General features: G+C 42.7%; 2 protein-coding genes and 1 pseudogene across 4 annotated transcripts in view; 1 reads left to right on the top strand and 2 right to left on the bottom strand.

Moving 5' to 3' along the window:
- DOCK1 (dedicator of cytokinesis 1) overlaps positions 1 to 17609 on the top strand; it is a 2312292-nt gene that overhangs the window by 1066510 nt on the left and 1228173 nt on the right. The gene's annotated exons all lie outside the window — the stretch shown is intronic.
- Positions 1 to 17609, bottom strand: part of INSYN2A (inhibitory synaptic factor 2A) — a 232177-nt gene that overhangs the window by 116922 nt on the left and 97646 nt on the right. The window lies entirely within an intron of this gene.
- On the bottom strand, positions 9357 to 10184 carry LOC138473514 (prohibitin 1 pseudogene; annotated as a pseudogene).

Here is a 17609-nt window from a genome sequence, read left to right as displayed (position 1 = left end):
TTGAATTTTTTTAATGGTGTCTTGTACCGGCATTCTGAAGTTTCAGCAGCAAAGAAAAAGAGATTTAAAGCAATCTTGGAGTTTCATTTAGCAAAGCACTGCTTTTTCCTTCTGCACTCCACTTTCAGTTGTTGTCGAGCCCAGTGACACATTTCAGTAGTGAGAGCTCTGTTCCACCACCAACAACATGCATGGCAGATTGGGCAGCCATTTTTTGTGTGCGTGGAAAAGCGTGATTTTCAGGGGTTTTGGCATGCACAAGGGTTTTGCGGCCATTTTGCTGTTTCTGGCACCATCATAACAGAGTGATGCAGCATAGCAGTGCAAAAGTGGGTCAATACATCCCACAGGAGGGGAAGACTAGGCCAACATTTGTTTTGATTAGTGCCCCCAGAAACTGCTTTACTTGGCTGGGTACTATGCTTGACTTCTTTGTGTTTATAGAGAAGACCAATTGGAACAATAGATTGATAGTTCACTGCATGTTGTCTAGGCTCCTCTGTGTTGTGTCCCCGGTAATTAGCCAGTCTATGCAAGAGTACACTGGAAGGGACTGCCTGCGCAAGTGGGCAGCTACCACTGCTAAGACCTTTGTGAACATCACTGGTGCTGATGCAATGCCGAATGGTAGCAATTTGAATTGGCATGAACCGATCAATGAGCTAGTTTAGATCTCTGAAGAATGTTCGTTTTATAAAGAGGTAGTGGAGGGCCTCTGTGGGAAGCTTGCCTGGTTAAACAAAACTAGACATTGCCAAGTGCCTTTGAAGAAAGCCTGTCCAGCCTGTCCAACAAAATCAAAAAAGCTGGTCAAAGCCTCTAAAGGTTGTGTGCCCGAAGTCAAGAGGTTGGTAGGTTGATAGTGAAGTATTGTCGTGGCTTCCATCATACCCTGCAAACCAGAGCATAGCCTCCACCCCAAAGGCAGTCAAAGTAGCCACCCGTGGCTGTGGCAAGTTTTGTGGCAGCGAATAGTGCTATACCCTAAGCAAGACTCTGGAGAATGTTGGGACCCTGCATTTTAGTGTAAGAGGAACTTCAACCCCTGAGTACCCGGCAGGCTTACTATCGGACAGCATCGCTCCTACTATGACCCATCAGCCAATGCGCTGCATTTATACTGTATGTCTGTTTTCGACCTACCATGACTTATCGGCCTCGTGCTGCATTTATAATGTATGATATCTGTAACCCTCCTTCTTGCTTACTGTACACCTGAAGTTGCCCCCCGTAGCATGTGGCTTGGCTTTGTCAGATTATGCTTTGCAAGATCCACCTGTATGTTGTAACCCTTAGGTGTGGTCTTGCACTTTGTATAATGTCACTTCGCACTTAATTTAACTAGCGCATAGATGCCTGAGAGCTTTGTGTGCTGCTATAAGTGCAAAAATAAATAAATAAACACATTAACAATGCTCTCACTCTCTTGTTTAGCATCTATGTATATTTATTCTCTTGTAGAGATGATATATGAGCATTCCTACTATTAGAAATAGTGTAGATACCCAGCATCCTACTCTTCAAAAAAATGTAAAACTACCTGCTACCATTCACAAATGTGTATGTTGCCTTTGCGACCCAGTAACACTTAATACCATATAATTGTGATTCTTTAAATTGGCAGGCCAGGGGACAAGTGAGGTTATGTAGACCAATCTCCGGATAACCCATTAGGCGGAAAGGGTCAAAATGTCTGTGGATCCTATGAGTAGTTAACTACAGGCAAAAAGCAATTTAGAGTCTGGGATCAAAAATGTTTGCAGGTAAAACATTTAAAATCCCCCTGCAAAGAACTACTCTCGCCCTCCATCTGTGCTTTGATGGTGCCCCTTATCCTGGCCAAAGAAGTACAAGGTGCAACACAAGTTACATATTGTCGCCATGCTAACACTCGTACCACGCTAAACTCCTTGTTTTGCCAGCACAGGGAATATTGAAAGGCTACCCTAACAAAAATACATTACAGTGTCTCTTAATGGATCCCCACAGAAAATAAAAATGTATGTTGGAAAAATTGGTCAAAATGGCTAATTTCACCCAGCAAAATACAGAACCAGTAAAACAAATGTGGCTAATGTATTGATGAACGTTTTTCGCAAAAGCACTTTACATACAAAATCACCCAACCGATGCTGGTCCTCATTTATCGACCTTAACAGGATGGAATGCGGAGTTGGGCTTGCTGGGATTTGGTTGAGTTGGGCTTGTCAGAATTTAAACCTGTGACATGCAGTTCGCACAAAGATTGCAGAAGCGAGCGCAGAGCCCACTGAGCTGTTTTACAGGCTTAAGTTAAAGTGCCAATTTGTAGCCCCATGAGCAGTTTACTGCCTCAGGGTGAAGGCATCTGAAATCTGTTTGCTGCTTGTTTCCAAGGCAGTTCAGCTTTGTAATTTAGTTTTCCTCCAAAATATGTAAGCAAACATTAAAACGCAGAATATGTATCAATTGGCAAAGTGTCAATTTTTAGGCCCATAGACCATACTTACAGTATAGGCCTGCTCATTAAATCTGCTTGCTTCCTTATTCAGACAGGTCAAGATCTTGTGAGCCAGCAGTCCTCCAGGGCATTGCCCATTCGAGGTCCACAGTGGCATAGCATATGGCGAAATCTCAAGATCCCCACGCAGGCCGCTGCAACAGCTGTTCTTTTAAAGACTAAGCCCCAGCCCTGTTTTCCTGTTAGCCAATCATGTTTTAACACATAATTGTCATTCATGTAACAGGAATCGAAATTAGGATTTGTGGACCAGGAGCAAAAACCAACTCCTCGGTATCCGGCATCACCCTTTAGGCAGGAGCCATCAGTGGGTAACCAGGAACCAGTCCTTAGTGCGCATCAAATCTAATGTGTGCAAGATGCAAACTCTAATATTTTGTCCATTACATATTATTATTTACATGCTTTACATCTCAATTAGGTGTGTCCTTTATTCTCCATTAAAGACATTTGAAAATCTACACAGGTAATATCACATAACTATGTTAGCATGGCACCACTTGCCTGGGGAGTCAAACGTAGCTACTAGTTGCTTCTGGTTTCAATCAGGCTCCCCTTGGCTATAACCAGGAGCTAAACCGCTCCCAGCTCCTGGCAATTTCTAACCCTGATGTAATCAGTAGGATGAGTAGAACAAAACATCTTGTTTGTTTACATTTTACCTAAAGCGGACCTTGTAATTCTCTGTCACCTACATAAGAACTGTCGTGTTTGAACAAAATGGGCCTTGGCCAAAGGATAAAAAGATCTTTGCTTTATCTTGTTTGACAAAATATGGCATACAATTGTACAGGCCCGTGTACACACGCCAAAGTACAGGTTTTCATTCACACAATAGGACCATTATGTATCCTAAGCTTACAGCTCCTTCTAGCAGTGATAGTAGGTGAAGCTATGCGAATTGGACCACTGTATATGCTAAGGCAATGGCTATCTCTAGCAGAGCATTCTGTGCGTTCGAGCAGCTTCTAGTACAGCATCGGACAAACATACATCTGGCCTTTTATTATTGTTAGATGTTCCTGAATTATTGTGCTGTTTTGCTACTGTTTTAATCCTAGTTTTAGCAAGTTGCAAAACAATAACAATACTAATAAAATGACAACATACTCATGAAAGCAAAGCAAAGAGAAAAGCAATGTAGCAAACGTGACAAGGATAGCAGATGCAGTTGCTGCTTAGGCAATCTCTTATCTTGTGAATTCTGCATAGAAATCAATAAATGCATTTTCTAAATGCATCAAGTGTTTTGGTTTGCATTGAACACATTAACCCCATAATGCATTTTGAAAGAAATGTATATTTCCAAACGTGCTTCATAAGAGAAGACTTCCTAAGTCCATAGATGGAATGCTCATTTGTGCAATGATCTGTAAAAGTTAACGGGAATGTTTCATATCTGGTTACAGGCTGATGTGGCCTGACTTGGAGTATTCTAGGCATATAATGCAATTTATGACATTCTCAGAGAGAGTATAGGTTTGAATAGATTAATGAAAAGAAAGGTTGGAGCCAAGGACTCTGTGGCACCACAATATGCTAGAGGGTCAGGTGGTTATCCAACATAGCCAGCTTGGTGTAGCCTAAAGCCCATCACAACCCTGCACACTAGAAAACCTTGAAGCAAACAGACACAGAGAATATTCTTTTTAGTAAAAAGGTGTTGATGTTCTAAAGATAACACAGAACCTGTACAACCGGGCCCCTCTCTTGCCAAATAGAAGTGATTATAGGTTGGCCTTTTAACCCATCACTGAAGGTGTTAAAAGATTATCAGCTAAGAAATGTTGGTGTCCAAATGGTCCAATAGGATATGGTTTTGCAAATCCTTTAGCTCCTCCCAGAATGTGATTTTCTTGTCATGTCATCGTCAGGCTAAGTTCCTGCATGATACTGAGGTTTCTGAGGGTTGGGAGCACTGAGAAGAACAACTTTCTTTGGTTAGAAATCAAGAGTCACAGTTGATGAAACTGTTCTGACCAGCCCCTGTCGAGGGGCATGAGACGCCCAGACGATGCCACCGCTTGAAAGAAGCAAAATGAATGGAATACACCTGTCCGTTTGTTGTTGATTGGGGCCACTACCAATACAGAAAAGGTGATAAATCTGCTGAATGTCCAGATTGCCTGTGGGAGGCATCTCCAGCATTTCTCCCTTGTGACCCTCTGGGTTCAAATGAGTGCGGTTGTTGGAGCAGTTGAGGTCTTAAAGATCACCAACCATTTTCAGAAATGTGATATGCTGAATGCCTAAAATATTTACTCAAGTATCTTTCACATAGGCTATCCACACCTCCATTTCCTCCCCTAATGTTATCCAGCTCCTTTGGGAAGTTTCTCATATCGGAAAGGCCTTGTATTCCTTAGATGATGTTAAAGGTTTCCTTCATCAGTCTTCACAGGGCATTTGCATCCATTAATTTGGAGATAGTGGTTCAGGGTTCTTTTTGTGGATGACAGTGTCCACTTTGCACTTGGAGCTAGCAGCTAATACAGTGGTAATGTCCTTTTTATTCAGTTTTTGCTGATCCTATCATCCATATTGGTAATGGTTGTAGAGGGGTGCATTGATGTCAGTTAATTAAATTAGAATGTGTGAGGAGAGGCTTGCCTTAATTTTGTGTGGATGCTGCCAAACTTGCTGTGTGTATGAAACTGCATATATTTCAAAGTCTTGAGTCCAGTGCTGATCTGCTTGAATTGGCAGGTCTGAAGTGTCGCTTTATCATAAGAGGTGACCGTTGCATTGAGAAAGGACGAATTGGCATGCCAGCCTAGTCTTCCTCACTGCATATGCTGCAGGCTCAAAATGAGCAAATGGTGTTCAACTGTGATGCAGCCAGAGTGCTGTGCATGCGAATAATAGAGTGCACAATCTATCAGCGGCCCGGCACAGTGATAGAACGACATAGGAATTTAAAATGTCCTAACTACCAAAGCAAATTGACCAGATTCACAACATAGCTGTGAACTTCTCTAATGTGTTAATTGAGGCAAATTACATTGGCAAAGATACTATGCTCCCGCAATGCCCCCAGCACAGAGTGAGAACAGTCCCGAGAGAAATACATCAGTTGCAATGTAGAGGAAAGAGCGGCTTTTCTCATAATCTGCTGGGTGGGGACTCCGATAAACTCTGGTTTGATGCAAGCTGGTTGAACCAAAGTACAGTGAAGGGCCTGAAATTGGCCAGAGAACATGCGTTGAGAAAAACACTGAAGAAGGGGTTACGTCTGCACCACACAATCTGTGCTACATTAACAAACAGAGTAAACCGAGATTCCGCACTACACCACAAAAGAACATCTGTGGAGTCGGAGCAGTCCCAATATGCCTCAGAAACAGGGTGATATCTAGGGCATCACAGGAGTAGCAGATTACTCCCTGGAGGTTGTGGGAAAGCCAGGCCCTGAAATGTGGAATTTATCTGGGTGGCAGCCAGTGGAAACCTGAAGCATAATGTTTCTATTGTGGAGAGTTCTCGGCTGCTCTGCCTTAGGCAGCCATCTTGCACAGCTCCGACCTGGTGAAGATATTAAATGATACTGGTGTCTGCTCAAGGATGATAGATTTATTAGCGTTTTGAGCGTGTATGTTTTGTTTGACATGCTAAATCATTATTTAAATGTCGGTTGAGAGTTCGCTTGCTAGTTGTTTCAAGGGATGCAGCCGTTTCTTGTTTGTTCTGTGTTGATCAGCTAAAAATCTACCATTAACACCACTGAGGTTTCTTTCTTCAGGGAAGCTGCTATACAATTTTTAGATAACTGTTTTCTATGCTACCAAATTGTTAGCTGAAACATCTAACATGCATTGTGGAAGCCATCACATCTGGGTATAAATTCGGTCTTGACCATTTATGTTCTAGTCTCCTTCATTTCCTCTTAAGGGTGCTGAAATCTTATTAAACCATTTGTTTTGCGCTTTGAATGTGAACATATTAATTTAAATTATGTTAGCGAAAAGATGCAGAGGGGATCCTATTATTTCAAGAGTGGGTGCCCGAGGTGTGAAGTTGTGCTAGTGTGGCAGAGGCCTACACTGAGGATCAGTGCTAGCACCACAGGCCAGAGTAACACTGATGCTGACAGAACCCAGCTCAGATGTGAGAGGAGGAGAGAAGGTAGCAGAGCGAGGCCTGGGGCAGAGACCATGGTGTCAGAGAGTGACGTCCACTCTCTCCAGAAGTGGATGTGATTGTGGAAACATTCTTCATTGGCTGCCATGACCAGGACAATGGTCCCCCCGTTCCCCAACGTGGTTTATGTGCCCCATAGCCTTTAAGGAGTGGATGATGGTGAAGGGGGGCATGGGGCAGTGGATAAAGAGAAAACAAGAGGGAGGCAGAGGAGGCTTACTACTTTCTGCTGATTTGGTGATCTTTGTATCCAGCCACATCCTCCATTATCCACAGCACAATGACATGTGGGGCAGAGCAAGGGAGGCTGCCTGTCCACCTACTTGATGTTTCAGTATTCTATTTTCAGCCATCCTGTTGCCATCTCAATTCCTCTTTGCAATTCTATGTGGTAGTAAATCATGACATTGAGGGAAAGGGTTGGGTGGATAGAGGAACCTCTACCTGGCCAGGTAAATATAGTGATGCCTTTCTCTTGAGGGTGGGGAGGTTAGGGCTCATGTAGCGCACAATTACTTTGGTATCATCCAGCAGAGCTAGCATGCAAGGTCACCAATGGCCTGAGATGACCTGGGAGAACAAACTTTGCTTCAGGAGTTTCCACTCACAGAGAAATATATCTACTTCTGGCTTACTCTTTGCTCTAGGACAATTACTTTGGTGTGCAGTGCCTTGTTTATGACTTGTGCAGATTCAAAGATGTGTAATAGACATAGGAGGGTCAGAGCTCTTGTTTGGGGGTTCCCCTCTGAATATGCTGAATTCCACTGATGATTGTCTGCCTGGTGTTAGGCCAAGATGTGTAATAGACATAGGAGGGTCAGAGCTCTTGTTTGGGGGTTCCCCTCTGAATATGCTGAATTCCACTGATGATTGTCTGCCTGGTGTTAGGCCAACCACCCGACATCTTTGGACATTTTGCTCTTCAACAATTTGGTTGCCTGCTCACAGTGAAAGTGAAGAAGACAGTCTGCTATTATCTATTCCATATGATAGACACTACCCTGGACTTCCTGTAAGCATGTCCTTATATGCCTGGCCTGTGACATTGTCAGTCGCGACCTTTCTAGACTTTGTTTCTATCCCTTCTAAAGTTCGGCATTGCTGTGCCCCACTTACCACACTGTCCATTTTTCCTTTGCTGACCTCCTTTGTTGCACATCTTTGTACTCCCTTGTTAGACTTTTAATTTTGCTTTTCCCAGGATTTGTTCCTAGAACTGCAGCTCAGACTTCTTTCTGGAATTTGCTGCTACTTTCCATCATCCCCTGAATATTTTGCCCATTTGGATTTGCCCAATCTACCCCCTTCGATAGACCTCCAAATGCATTGTGTTGCTGGCCACTTTCTAGAGTGTGTTGCTGGCTCCCATGTGTTTCCTGTTGCTCCTGCTTGTGTTTGGTTATTAGACCTTGTTACTCCCTTAGAGTCATCATTTGATGTCCTATCCTGGGAACTGTTGTTCAAGCCCCTACCTGGATCCTGCAATAGGATTAGGAAACCCTCTAGTATAATCTGGCATCTATTGAAAAATCAAGTGCTGCCAGAGTGAAAAGTGCTGCCTTACTTCGATCTTAAAGGCAGATGGCAGAGCCTTGTAACAGGTTGAGCCAAGGGCCTGAGTATTTTTTTGATAAGACAAATCCTGGTTTCGAAGGTTACTTGGATGTTATTCAGCAGCCCGTATGCAAGTGCTTTATACATGAAAGGAAGGGCTAACGCACTAAATGTGGCAAGCTTCACTAGCAAGTGGGGCAGCAGAAAGCCAAGAAGCTGCCTGGTATGCAGGTCTGATGTTGAAACTTTAGATCATTTCATGCTCTTCTGTGATGGTTACAAAGCCCTGCGAATTAGGTATTTGAAACCCTTATTTAACCTAAGGAATATTCGTAGTGTAGCACAGGCATCCATTTATTACAAGCAATCTGATTACCTGAATGCAGTTTATTTTATTGCCAAATGTGTTCATCGAGCTTGGCTTTGCAGAGCATGTTTTAATTCAATTAATGTTTAACAATACTGTGTTGTTCTTATCTTTGTTTTGACTATCTTACCTGTGTCTTTTTTAGTCTAAATTTTAACAATTTTTGTCAGTAACTTTTACATATATGTGAGGGATTTTCATTGATTGAATATCTCGAGTATAGTATATCTTTACTTATGTGAACTTTTGGAAATGTTTTCTAATTTAACCAATGGAATGAGTTGCTTGCTTTCTTTTGCATAATAATTAAAATATGCCAAAGATCTGTATACCATGTGCATAGGAACATCATTGTTACGTCTGTTGGATGCAATTCTATATATCCTTTTATTGAAAGCACATTGTACATCAGTTCGTTAAAGATCATTAATCTTCTTGGTGAAACACTATGTAAAGAAAATGCAAATCTGAGTAATTGGACTGGCGAGAGTAGTAAAGATGCAGTGCATCGACGTACACTACCCTGTACATGGCCAACCAATCATATGTGTAGCTACATAATTCCCAGTTGATACTCGCTGCATGAGATACTGCCAATCCATGTGACCCAACCACCCAGTTGTCCAGTCTCAAGTACCATTTTTTACCAGGCAGAGGTTTTGTGTAGAATGTGCTGCCAGCCACAAAAAAAAAGATCACATAGACGGCTTCTGATTCAGTTTTGTGAGGTCTTCACATTACCTTACCCATAACCTTGCAAGAGTGATTGGGAAAGGGTTAAATGGGGACTAGAAATTATGTTGGGGCTGTTGTCACTGTGGCAGCAGAAGTAGCGTGGCCGTCCATATGGTAGGTAGGTAATGTGCGACCGAGAGGCTGGTGTGCTATATCCTCTGCTGTCTCAAGCTTGCGGAGCTCAATCAGACCATGCCCAGCTGTTGTTAAGGTGTTGGCAATCATTTTAGCTGACTTGGAGTCGCCCTCTGCTGAAATGATGGATGTTTTTTCTGCTGCTCAGCCTTCTAAACAATGAACGTAGCTCTTGTGGCTTCTTGCAGAGCTACCTGCTTGTGTTCTACGGTTTCTGTGAACTATTTGCCAAAGGGCAGGTGAGTCAATGACACATCATCAAGGATTAGCCCAAAGGTTGATGCTCGTTCAGTGAGATCTTTGCTGACTTGTCGGGTCACCAATTCTCACTGCCTTATGAGCTCCCCTGCATCAAAATGAGCAAAACAGCCTTCAGGATTTCTGTAGTGATGGAAGGAAGCACTTGCTCATCGTAATCTTCCCTGATGCTGGTAAATATCTGTGGTAGTTGGTTAGCTATGGGTCTGAACAAGACTCGCATTGTGATACTTATGTTCTGCAAGTCTTTGATGCCAGTAATAACTGGGACATTGCAGGGTTGTGATCGACAGTCAAAAATAGCTTGGCTTCTGCACCCAGAGAATGAGGAAGTGTGCTCCTTCTCCGACCACTGTCTTGAACACCACGAAATCGGGCAAAGATAACCGCTCTGTGCCCCGCATCCACGTTATAAAGAGTAGAGTTGGCGACTCCTCCAACTATAGCCAATCCCAGGCAAAACTTGCCAATGGTCTCAAACAGTTTGGCAGCCATTTTTCTTCTTGTACACTGTTACCTCCAGTATACCTTGTTCTTCTGTATATTTAATGATGATGCTAGGGATGAATTGCACTTAAATGACTGTTATGACTGATGTTGAATAAAGGCTAAATAGAGCAATATCTTGAGGCCCAATCTGGAACAGCTTTTCCTTCCCGACTTTTAAACGTACATTTCATCAGATGAACGTCATAGTGTTCCTTTAGCAATACAAAAGGCTGTGCAGCTGAAAACACTAATAGAACCCTCAAGCCTCTTAACTCCATGATGAATGTTCAGGGTTCAAAATTGAGATTTGATGAGGAGGAGCTGAAACCAGCTCCTGGGTGTTGGGCATCACCCTGTAGGCAGGAACAACCACAGGGGAACCAGGAGCTACCAGAAATGCTCCTTTAACTGTTTGTCCATTTTGTCTGAATCATTGTGTTTAAATGTATATTAGATGTGTTCTAATTCTTCTTTATTAACATTCCCAAATGTTCAAAGTTAATGCCACATTGACATGTTTGGAAGGTACCAGTTTGCCCTAGGAGCCAGAAGTAGCTCCTGGTAGCTGTTGGTTTCAAGCTAACCAGGTTCGACTATGCTAGAATCAGAAGCTAAATAGCTTGTAGCGCCACCCCCTTAATTCCGAACCCTGAATGTTTTATAGTGTGGTTTCTGGGCACATACCCTGATCTTCTATGGGTTGGTTTTGGTTGAAAGTAAGGGACAAAGCCTTTATTGGTGATCTTTTTGATTGGTCTAAGTTTGGAAGTGATTGGATCGAGTTGTTATCGGAGCTTTGCTTGGTACATCAGTTCTGGTAATTTCTGGCAGTGATCTGGCCAACATTGTCTGATGGTGATTTTGTTCATAGTGCTTACAAACGTGAAGTGCTTAGGAAATAAATCTCCAGAATGCACGCTGCGGGCTCCACTCTTTCATTTGCACTACTTTTTTATCTCACTGCGGGATGCTCTGCATTCCTGCACTACCAATCTGTGCCATACCCTGGCTTCTGAACGCCACTCTTTCCAGCACTTCTTTCCAGCCCGCTTTTGCTGTTCCATCAGCAAAGTCAAATGATTGGCTTTGCTAATGATTGTTCATGTAGCTCATGCTTACGCATTCGTAATAGGCATAGAATTATTAAAAGCAGTGCCAAAGTTCTGGCACAACAGAAATGTTCACTTTCACATTGAAACTGATTCACAATTCAAGTACAGGACTAACCTTGAAGGTAATGAAAGAGGAGAAGGAATATTGTCCCCTTAGGTGACCTCAAGTGGACCTTAACATTATTACAGGAATAACTTATGATACGGGGTATGATGGATGCACAATCCTGAAACCCCCCAGGGCAGTACACACGCAATGGAACATGTGGACCCAGCGCAATAGATGGGAGCGATGTTGACAGTGCTGCTTCTCCAAATAGCACCCCTTATTGTGAATGCATGGAGTGAATTACAGAGATGCAGATGAGCAACTTGAAAACCGGTTTGCTTTTGCCCGGAGGCCAACCAAAAGAAATGCAATGCATGTTGACATGCCAGAAAAGACATGACCGCGTCAAAGAAATAATGTTTGATTACATTACAATATGTATGGTGATTTCATAATTTATCCGTCATGGTGTTTGCGCACCACTGTGCCAGAGTTTTTGTGTAAAATTTGATGTGATTGTTTTCACATATTTTATTACCTGTTTTTCCCTTGCAGTGTGGCCAGAGAAATGGTATTTTTATTAGAACGAAAAGTTTTTTCTTGGTGTTTGCTCTACATAGATGTCTGTTTGTATGAAAAGCAGTTTATTTTTGCATATTTATCAATCCTTTGTTGTGTTTCACAAATAGGCAAAAGGAAGTGCCAGAACGCAAACCAGGATTGTTCTGGCGAATGTATTTAGCCTGGAAATAGAACATTGTTATGATGTTGGGCCTCATTACGAGGTAGGAGGCAGCCATGGTGCTACTAGCATCATGGCTACCCCCTTACCGCATTCCGGGTTCTCAAAATGGGGATTTACCGGGTCATTCCAACCTTGGAGGACCCGGTAAGTCCCCATTCCGAGAACCATTCCCCATTCGAGCCCCCATAGGGCTCAATGGGAATGGGGATGGAGCTGATAGCGGGCCCGTTATTAGCTCCCTGGTCCCTTAGCAGGACCCGCTAAGGGACGTCGGAAGAAGGAGGTAAGGGGGCACCGGCACCCTTACCGGTAACCCCTTACCTCCAACCTCGTAATGAGGCCCTAAGTCTTTCGTTTTAAAACTTAATTTGAAACAAAAAAGTCTATAAAGTAAATATTGGAAACGAAAGGTACAAAATGTATCTTTTTGTATATTTTGCATTGATCTAAAAGTTTTAAAATATTGTTTTTCTATGTGTATTTAATTTGTTAGAGGTACGTTTGAAAGGTGTTTTCCTCTGTGGCCATCCTAACCTCTCTGAAATGTATTTTTAATATCTCATATTTTATTTTTTCTGGAACAGAAGTTATGCATTTTTAGCATTGCATTTTAATTGCTTTGTACAGCATCACATCTCTGTGGCAAGGTTTTGCGCTTCATACGATTGCTTTAATTCATGATCCTCACCCTGTGCCCACGCGTTTTTCTAATAACATTGTAATGGAGGTTGCTTGCCTTGTTCCCTTTTTGCCTTGCCAGCACTCACTCCTCATTACCCCAAAACCATGCAGTTTTCTTCCCTCATCTATAGCATTTTTCATTTATTTTTATTTTTGCTTTAGTTTCAGCGCACAAAGCCCTAAGGCATCTATGCGCTAGTTACAGTAAGTGCTTGTTACAGTTCATGGTTGGTGCAGACATACATGGACATGCCTCACCTCATGCTACAGGGAGCTATATCAGGCATACAGGCATAAATCGGCCAAAATAGGTGCACGTATAAAGACTCGCAAAGCCTCACACCTCATGTTACGGTGGCTAATGGGGACAGTAAGTTCAAGTATACAGACTTGCAGAGCCTCACCTCATGGTACAGGGGGCTACATAAAGCATGCAAACATAATAGGGAAAATATAGGTGAACGTATACAGACTGGCAAAGCCTTGCCTCAGGTTATGAGGGGCTACATCAGGCATACAGGCATAGGGGCAAAGTCATACACAGCGACACCTCATGGTACAGTGACGGATTTCAGGTCGCAGTTGGAAGGCAGAGGCAACAAAGCAGTAGGGTTTTGAGTGGGTAGCAGCATACCGCTGGTACTTGTAGTGCATAAAGTGACACAAATATGCAAGGGTCAAATCGGTGCGTAAGATAGACTGGCAAGCCACGCCTCAGATGCAGGGGGCTACAACATATATGCAGGGTCAATGAAGTAGGAAGGTAGGTATCAGAGTACAGTGTTGGGCAATGGATGGGTGAGGACTGAAACTGAGCCGTTTGGATGGGCGTGCAGGAGTACGAGCCAAAATCACTGGTGCACATACATGCAACAGTTTGCAAGCTGCCAGAAGCCTCCTAGTTTGTGTGGAAGCAGTGTAAGAAGTGGTGGTTGGACAAAATGTGGAGAGGATCCAATGACAGACATTGTAGGGACTTGGGCTGCATGAGCGGCAGCCGTGGTGCAGGCATAGAACATCTGGGCCCTCCCGGGCCCGGACAGGCACAGACAGGCTAGAAGCCTTTCTCAGCGGCCTTCCCTGGCGCAAGTGAATCGGCTTCACCTGCCAGCTGGGGGAGGCCCAAGAAGAGGAAGCAATTGCCAAATCACTTTGCAGGTCGAAGGGCACTCCTCAAAGCACACGACCAGTGCTGGGTCTAGTGGAATGGGAATGGCCATCACACTCACAACATATACCATTGTTTATTGGAGAGGCTATGTACACAGATGCTAGTGAAATCGTCACACATACTAATGCATCACAGCTGAATCAGGAATTTTGGTTTACGTTTTGTAATGGTCATAACACCCATCATAATAATGGACAGCAGCAAAAAAACAAATATGCATATTTTATGACTTCTGTATGTTCTAAGTCTCCTCTCAGTATATAGCAGAGTTCCCTCCTTTTTGAATGTCTGGTAAGGATGGCTTCCAGAAAATGGTCTGAAATTTTACATGAGGTTTCTCAACAGATGACATTTCCCATTTACCCCCCTGGCACATGAACATGTTAGCCAAGAAGGTTGACCCCGTAATTATTCAAATGCATCTTATGAGGTAGGGCAGAGTGCTAAAGGACCATCGTCATTTTTGTGGGAATTCCGAGGTAATAGAGACATTGCAACATTTGATTATTTACTGCCCTTGTCTACAAACGATAAGGTACAAACATTTTAAACATTTCTTTGACAAGGATAAACCTCCGTCATCTTCCCGTTTATGGTCTAACATGTTTGCAGGGTCAAAGGTCTCCTTAATATTGGCAACATTAAGGTTGCTAAATAAACATCCTAGACCTTAATGCCTGGGAATTGATGACTGCTTTGTGCGTCACACAGGCCTTCCCCTAATTTCTATCTATACCATCGCAAATTAGCCCTAAAGATAATGGTACTACATGGCAGAATTGGAACTGTAAATTAATAGTTTTGTGACCTTTTTCTTTGTTCTCTATTTTGGATTATGTTTTATATTGAATTGTAATGTGTAAGGTTTAATTAAAACCAAAAAACAGTTAAAAAAGGGAGTAAGTTCTTTTTGCCAAAGCAGCAGTCATCTTGCTATTGTTTTGTGCGGGAGATTGGGCTCACGCAATATGCGCACATCACATCTCCCGTAAAAAGAAAATTCACTATTCGCAACCCTGATGAACACCGGTGTGTGAATGGCAATCACCCCTGGATCGGGGGCCAGGGGGCAGACATGACAGTAATGGCCCACAGTCCTCACTGGGCCTGCCTAGGCTTGGGCTGGGATGCCATTACCAGCCATGACCGCCCCCGACACAGGGTGATAGGGGGTGATAGGCCAGGACATAGAAAATATAAATATATTTATACATATGAGACAATACAGCCGTGGGATGAGTCACAGATGCCAATGCTAAGATGTGTGGTTGACTGGCAAAGACAACAGAGAGACTAAAGTGTGTGAATAGAGGATAGTCTGAGATGTTGGACAGACCAAAATTGGAAGAAGTGAGTAAGTGTGATTTCTATAAAGTGTCTGCTGTGCAGTCCAGATAGGAGAACGTTTTTAATCTCCAGGCAGGAAGTGATGCAATGGAATACTGTGCATTCTCTGATTTTGGAATAGTGAGGGAAGAGACAGATCAAGAGTATGCAGGGTTATAAGTGTTGCTAGAATGTTTTGTGAGGAAGGGTAAGACAGTAACAGTCTTGTAGCTGGAAGGGACAATCCCAGATGCAATGCAGAGGTTGAAGAGAGCGGAGAGACAGGACTCGGTCAGTGCTGCTAATTTTGTTATGCTGGAGTACAAAATGGGTTTTCAGCTGGGTGGATTAGTGGGGGAGAGAACGATAGAACAGAGGCTGGCAAAACAACAAGTGGTGGCAGGGAGAAGGTGGAGTGGTAGTGGAGCCTCTGAGTTTAGATATTTTTAGTAAGAGGTAGCCATTGGCTAAAAGGAATTTGCGGATGGAGTGGAGCGAGCAAGACTAAGCACACCCTTTAAGGGAGAGGAGAGTTTACTGGGATGGGAGCAGAGAATTGTATAGTTTGGCTGAGTAAAGGGCGGTTCACAAATGTATGAAGGGTGGTTGAGAGAGAGTGGTTTTTGAATTGAGATAAAAGTGCCAAACTGAAGGTCATGAAAGACTGCACAATAGAGCTAGCATTGTGTGGAGAAAGGGCAAAAGGGTACTGGGGCAGTGTTCATCTAGCTAAGTAGCTATGGAATCATTGTTTAATTTGTTTAATGCTCTCGCTGGAAGAAGGGAGAGAGTAGGACAACCGATAATCTGAAGATAATATAACAGTAGTATAACTTTTGTCATGTATGTTCTTTTTGTACAGAATTTTGATTGATCTACAAGATTTATGGTCAACATTTGCTTAATTGATTTTTTTAAAGGTTTACAAGGGTACATACTATAGAAAGCATTAACTTCACAAGTCTTGCTTTACCACAAATGTAGCCTTTAATGATACTATGGTTTTGTTTGTAGGTATGATGAAAGCAACATGCAAGTGTGCTGTGGCATTTGTTGACTGAGTTTATTAAAAAGGAAAAGGCTCAACTGTGTTTAAAAGATTGTTAAATAACTTTAAAATAAAAATTAATCAATATGGTGAAATATGCATGAGTATGTATTAATGTGGGAAAATGGTGCAGTTTCAGTATTCTGCATGCTAACTTCATTGTATGTATGCATTTATGTATGGGATTTATTAGCTAGGAAACAGTAATAAATTATCACGTTATATTGCAACCACCCTTAACTTCGGGAGGTCCTTCCCACCCCCAATCAAGGAGTCCTGCAATACTTGCTTAAGTTTTCTTTGGCGCTGGTCTTACTGAAGAATCATAGTCGCACATCTCTCCCCCCTCAACCCCCATGCCCACAGTGAGCCAAGAACCAGGCAATGTATAGGAAATATATTTGTATTTAAATTGGCAGTAATAAAAATCACACTAAACTACACACGCCACCTTCTTTGTGGCTCACAATCAACTTCTTGTTGCACAAATAGATCACACAAATTAATTGGGGAAAAACACAAATCACAGTACTTTATCTCAATTTCAATTTAAGAAATAATTCACGCTGGTAAGTGAACAAACTCAATTACAAATATAGTGCTGTGCAATTGTGATTTTCTTGCACGTTTAATTTCACACGCACTTTTGCTTTAAAATAAACCCAGGGTGATTTAGCAGTTTATTTTTCTGACACCCCCCCCTACTTTGGTCAGTGTTGGGGATGTCTGACAGAGAAATTAGGTTAATTGAAGAATTTTAAATTTCAGACCCCCCTCCACTTAAAGGCCTGTTGTTGGGAAGCTGGCAGTTTAGGGATTTTTTTAGTAAAGGGACAAATACACCCCTCTTCCTAAAGAATCATGGTCAACAGGACAAATAGGATCACCCAATTGACTTATTGTCCATAGTTTCAGCACACACCGGGAATGAGCTTAGTTAATTTTGCATTTTCACAAAAATCACCCTGTGGTGTTCTGCCAAGGGGAATTAATTAAATGTAATATTTTTAGTTATTAAGGCTAAGGATCTACACAGTTTTGCCCTCCCCCCACTATAAAGGGAACGGATTTAAGTCATACAGACTCCCCCACCTTTTGGTTTCCCAGGGCTCAGGTCTTCTTACATAGAAAGCTGCTGTTTAAAGTTCAGGAAAGCCAGCTGCTTTTTAGGTCCGTCTTGGAGGATAGAGCAGTGGTCTGGTCACTCCACTCTCAAGGATGGCCACCAACACTCTACCATAGGACTCAGTCAGCTTTTAGGCCTTCCCAGAAATAGACTGCCCCACCCAGATGCAATCT

Source organism: Ambystoma mexicanum, chromosome 8 (genome assembly GCF_040938575.1).
Source record: "Ambystoma mexicanum isolate Mex_15411 chromosome 8, UKY_AmexF1_1, whole genome shotgun sequence".
NCBI classification, from domain to species: Eukaryota; Metazoa; Chordata; class Amphibia; order Caudata; family Ambystomatidae; genus Ambystoma; species Ambystoma mexicanum.
The sequence above is the reverse complement of the archived record's forward strand: the minus strand, read 5'-3'. Positions and strand labels throughout refer to the sequence as shown.